The sequence below is a fragment of the Rissa tridactyla genome, chromosome 3, assembly GCF_028500815.1.
Source record: "Rissa tridactyla isolate bRisTri1 chromosome 3, bRisTri1.patW.cur.20221130, whole genome shotgun sequence".
NCBI classification, from domain to species: Eukaryota; Metazoa; Chordata; class Aves; order Charadriiformes; family Laridae; genus Rissa; species Rissa tridactyla.
In genome coordinates this window covers 127,177,771-127,183,797 of record NC_071468.1, presented here as the reverse complement: position 1 = coordinate 127,183,797, position 6,027 = coordinate 127,177,771, and positions in this window count along the sequence as shown.

Genomic DNA, 6,027 nt, shown 5'->3' with positions numbered 1-6,027 from the left:
CCCCCACCCCGGGCCCCCTCGCCCCCCAGGGCACTCGATGGCACCTCTCCATGGCCCCCCCCGCCGTGGTCCCCCCCAACCACCCCCGTCCCCTCTCCACAGCCCCCCCCATGGTCCACCCCCATAGACCCCCCCGTAGCCCCTCCCGACAACCCATTCCCCCCCCCGTGGCATCACACGGCTTCCCCAAGGCCACCCATGGCAGCCCCTCCCAGCAGTGCCCAGTACAGCCCAGTACAGCCCAGTAACACCTAGCAGCGCCCGGCACAGCCCGGCAGACCCCGTCAGCAGCACCCAGTAACACCCAGTAGTTCCCAGTAACACCCAGAACAGCCCAGTAACACCCAGCACAGCCCAGTACAGCCCAGTACAGCCCAGTAACACCTTGTACAGCCCAGCACAGCCCAGCAGCACCCAGTAACACCCAGTGGTTCCCAGTAACACCTTGTACAGCCCAGTATAGCCCAGTAACACCTTGTACAGGCCAGTATAGCCCAGCAGCACCCAGTAACACCCAGTGGTTCCCAGTAACACCTTGTACAGCCCAGTAGCGCCCAGTAACACCCAGTGGTTCCCAGTAACACCTTGTACAGCCCAGTACAGCCCAGCAGCGCCCAGTAACACCCCGTGGTTCCCAGTAACACCTTGTACAGCCCAGTACAGCCCAGCAGCGCCCAGTAACACCCAGTGGCTCCCAGTAACACCTTGTACAGCCCAGTACAGCCCAGTAACACCTTGTACAGGCCAGTACAGCACCCAGTAACACCCAGTGGTTCCCAGTAACACCTTGTACAGCCCAGCCCAGCAGCGCCCAGTAACACCCAGTGGTTCCCAGTAACACCTTGTACAGCCCAGTAGCGCCCAGTAACACCCAGTGGTTCCCAGTAACACCTTGTACAGCCCAGTACAGCCCAGCAGCGCCCAGTAACACCCCGTGGTTCCCAGTAACACCTTGTACAGCCCAGCACAGCCCAGTAACACCTTGTACAGCCCAGTACAGCCCAGCAGCGCCCAGTAACACCCAGTGGCTCCCAGTAACACCTTGTACAGCCCAGCAACGCCCAGTAACACCCCGTGGTTCCCAGTAACACCCAGTACAGCCCAGCATCCCCCAGTCCCACCCGGCACAGCCCACTGCCGTGTCCCCCGGCTCGCAAGCGTGTGGGGACGGGGCACAGGAGGACACGGCGATGCTGTCCCCCCCCCCCCCCCCGAACCCCGCCCCGTGCCCTGTGTGCAGCCTGGGGCAGCGGTGGCACAGGTCACCCTGGGCGCAGGATACGTCCCTTGGGGCCCCCCAGTACCCGGGGGAGGACTAGGGGCAGATGGAGGGACCTGCTGCCCCTTCCCCATCCCACCCCCTGTCCCTGTCCCACCCCATCTGTGTCACCCCATCAGGTCCCTGCCCCAACCCGGCACAGCCCCGACCCTCGGTGTGTCCTCGGTCCCCGGAGCACCGTGGTGGCCCTCGGCTGGGCTCGTCCCTGCGGCTGGTGTCCCCCTTGTGACACCGGGGGCTGCGGTTCAGGTTGTGTCTGCCAGGGCCCCCCCCCAGCAGCGCTGTCCCCGGCCCGTGTCCCTGCCAGGGCTCTGCCCGCCCAGGGCAGGACTTTGCCTTTGGCCTTGAGTCCCCACTGTCCCCTTCCTCCCGCCTGGCTCCGTCCCGCTGGTGGCAGCTCAGCCCCCGAGCAGAGTGACCTGCCCCTGTGGATTTGGTCATGGCAGAGTCACAGATTTGGGTGGGATGAGACTTTTAAGGACCACCCAGTGCCACCCCCTGCCCTGGGCAGGGACACCTCCCACCAGCCCAGGTTGCTCCAAGCCCCGTCCAACCTGGCCTTGAACCCCTCCAGGGATGGGGCAGCCACAGCTTCTCTGGGCAACCTGGGCCAGGGGCTCACCCCCCTCACACCAAAGAATTTCTTCCCAATATCTCACCTAAATCTCCCCTCTTCCAGTGTAAAACCCTTCCCCCTCGTCCCATGGCTCCCCTCCCTGCTCCAGAGTCCCTCCCCAGCTTTCCTGGAGCCCCTTGAGGGACTGGCAGGGGCTGGAAGGTCTCCGCGGAGCCTTCTCTTCTCCAGGCTGAACCCCCCCAGCTCTCTCAGCCTGTCCTCCCAGCAGAGGGGCTCCAGCCCTCCCAGCATCTCCGGGGCCTCCTCTGGCCCCGCTCCAACAGCTCCGTGTCCTTCTGATGTCGGTGGTCCCAGCGCTGGAGGCAGCACTGCAGGGCATCGGCCGTTCTCCACCCGTCAGTGATGTCCCTCCTTGTCCCCGCCACCTTCTGGAGGTGAGAAGGGGTGCTCACAAGGACCTCGGCAGCCCCTGGGCACCCTTGGGTGCTGCTCTGGGGGGGGTCGGGGTGTCTCAGGAGAGCCCCAGCTCGGTTCTCCTCCATTCTGGGCAGTTTTTCTCCTCCAGGCCCATCTCCAGGCACTCGTCACTGGTCCCTGCCCTCCCCAGCCCCAGCCCGTCCCTGGGCAGCCCAAATCGTGGGGGGTGGGTGCTCTTCCTGGCCTGGGGGTCCCCTGAAGGCCCAGCCCCCGGCTCAGCCCCAGTGTCCCCGTGTGCCCCCGCAGCCTGTCCCTGCCACCATCCCGTCCCCGTCCCCACAACCCACCCAGCCCCTCGCCCCCACCAGCCCCTCTCCAGGGCTCTGTCCCACAAGGGGTCCCCTGGGCCACCTCGGGGTCCGGCAGAGGGACTGGGGGGTCCCCAGGAGCCTCGTCACCCGCCCGGCACTACCTGGCTGGAGGGGAAACTGAGGCAGGAGCTGCTCGTGGGGCAGAAATGGGGGGCTCCCTCTTTGCTGGGAGCTCTGCACCCCCACACCCCGGCACCGCACGAGTGAAGCCCCCAGTGCCCTGCCCCAGGAGCTGGGCTCAGCCCACCGCCCCCCGCACCCAGGGCTGGGACCCCACCACCCGCTGGGACCCCACGGTCACCACCAGGACTCCATTGCCCACCGGGACCCCACTGGGACTCCACCGCCCACTGGGACCACACTGTCACCTGGACCCCACCACCCACCGGGACCCCAGTGCCTGCCGGGACCCCGCCACCCACCAGGACACCACTGTCACCTGGACCCCACCACCCATCAGGACCCCATCACTCACTGGGACCCAAGTGCCCACTGGGACCCCACTGTTGCCTGGACCCCACCACCTGCTGGGACCCCATCACCCACTGGGACACCATGACCCACACTGGGACCTCGCCACCCACTGAAATCCCAAAGACCCCACCACCCACTGAGATGCCAGTGGGACCCCATCACCCATCAGGAACCCACCACCCATTGGGACCCCACCACCTGCACCAGGACCCCACCACCCACTGGGACCCCAGTGCCCGCTGGAAGCCCACCATCACCTGGACCCCACCACCTGCACGGGGAACCTACCACCCACTGAAACCCCATCACCTGCACCAGGACCCCAGCACCCACCGGGACGCCAGTGGGACCCCAGCACCCATCAGGAACCCACCACCCACTGGGACCCCCCCACCTGCTGAGATCCCACCGCCCTCTGTGCCCCCAGGGCCTCCCGGGACCCCCCCACCCACTGGGACCCCACCTCCCACCCACTGGGCCCCCACCGCTGACCAAGGCCCCACCATCACCTGGACTCCACCACCCACCAGAGCCAGCCCCCCGCCCATGGCCCCCCCGCGCACTGTGTCGTCCCCCCCGCGCAGAGCACAGAGAGCGCAGGAACTGCAGGGAGCTGGGATTTTTTTTTTTTTTGTCTCTTTTTTTTTTTCCTCTTTTTTTCTTTTTTTTTTTTGCACAAAAACAGTACATTTATTCAAGTGTTCTCCAGCACAAGTACATTAGAAAGGAGCTCGTCTGCATTATACTCTTCTGGGCACCGAAGGAAGGAAAAAAAAAATAAAAATAATTAAAAAAAAAAAAAAAAGGAGGATGGGATGGAAGCGGAACGGACAGACTTTCTACATCTGCTGTACGCATTGACCTTTAATTAGTTCAGAACAGCTATGTCACGAGCAATACTTACACAGATACAACGAGTGCCGGGCAAGCCCCGCGGGCCAGAACCATACGGTGAAATGCACAGTATTCAGCGGCAATAAATAGAGAAGCGACCCTAAAAAAACGAACCAACAAAAAAACGGAAGGAACGAACCGAGAGAGAGAGAAAAAAAGTAGAAAATTAAAAGGGGGCGAGGAGTCGGGGTCGGGGGGAAGAGCAGCCGGGGACGCTGGGCCGGGGGCCGCGGTGGCGCCGGCGCTGCCGGGAATGTGGCGGTGGGGCAGGGGCTGAGCCAAATCCTAGGGGAGGAGGGAACCGGGCTACGCGCTTATTCCTCGGGATGAGTACATGATTCCCCACAAATAGTTAAGCGTCAGCTACTTCAATGTCTAGGCTAAAACACATGAAATCTCTCGTTTAGTTTTCAAGTACAAAGTTAAAATGCCTTTTTTGTTTTTGTTTTTGTTTTTTTTTTTGTTTTTGTTTTTTTTCTCGTTTTTTTTTTTAATAATAATATATAAGAGTAAAATAATAGTGCTCTTTGAAACTCCACTACAAGAAAACAAAACAAACAGTCATTGTCCAGACAGCAGACTTAATTTAACAATATATATTTTTAATAAAATGTTTTAGCACCGTGTTTGTCACCTACTCCCTCGGCGGATCTTAAGGAATTTAGGTTGTGGTTTGTTTTTTTTTATTCCTGTTGTTTTTACTGTCTCATCAAGGGCTGTGCAACGAAATTTTGCCTGTTTGTTTTACAAAAAAAGACGTGAATCGGGTACGTTAAAAACTGAACTCTTTCCCCAGGCGTCCCCACGGTCCCAACCGCCGCCGGCACCCGCCACGGAGCCGCCGACGCACCCCCGGCACCGCCGAGCCCGGCGCCCTTCCAGTTGTGCCGGGACAGGAACCCGCTTCCCGCTGCCACCGGCTCCGGCACCGGCTCCAGGCATCCCACCGCGGGCGCCCGGGACGGGTGCAGGAGCCGCCGGCCGCACCGGGCCGGCACCCAGCGCTGGGACCCGTCCCGCGAAATGCACCGCGGTGCCGAGAGGGTCCCAGGGAAGCGCCGCAGGGCTGTGCCGGGCCGGCGCGGGGTCCGCTGGGACCCCCAAACCCTGCTGCGGGGCCCCGCAGGACCTGCAGACGCTGCTGCGTGGCCACGTGGGATGCGCAGCCGGCGCTGCAGGGCCGTGCAGGACCCGCCGCCAGTGCCGCAGGGCTGCGCGCGCCTCGCATGCGATGCTGCAGGGCCGTGCAGGACCTGCAGACGGTGCTGCAGGGCCACGTAGCACTTGCACCCGGCGCTGCAGGGCCATGCAGGACTCGCCAACGGTGCTGCAGGATTGCGCAGCACTAGCACCCAAACGCTGCAGGGCCGTGGAGCACTCGCACCCGGCGCCGCGGCCATGCAGGACCAGCACCCAGCGGCTGCGGGGCCATGCCAAGAGTCGCAGCCGGAGCTGCAGGGCCATGCAGGACCCGCAGCCAGTGCTGCAGGGCTTCGCGTGACTCGCGTGCGATGCTGCAGGGCCGTGCAGCATCTGCGCCTCGCGCCGTGGGCCATGCAGGACCTGCGGCCGTCGCCGCAGAGCGGTGCAGGACCCGCGGCTGGTGCCGCTGAGCCCTGCAGGACTTGCAAGCGGCGCTGCAGGGCTGTGCAAGGCTCCTCGTGCGATGCCGCAGGACCCGCAGCCAGCGCTGCGGGGCCACGCGGCGCCTGCACCCGGTGCGGCGCGGCCGTGCAAGGCTCCTGCCCGCCGCCGCCGCAGCAGTCCCGTGCCAGATCCGGCCCCGGGACTGAGCCAGAGCCTGCAGCCACGGCTCAGCACCCGGGGCCGGGGCGGGGGGGCCACGTCCCGCCTCGCCTCCTTTACCACCCGGCAAAGCTGGGCCCCGCGGAGCCCCCCGCCGCGGCCACCCCGCGCCGGCTCAGCTCCCCACACCAACAGAGGGGCCTCCGAACCCCCCCGGTAGCACCAAACGCGGTGGGGAGGTGGGGGGGCCCCCAGGGCCGCCCCCCTGC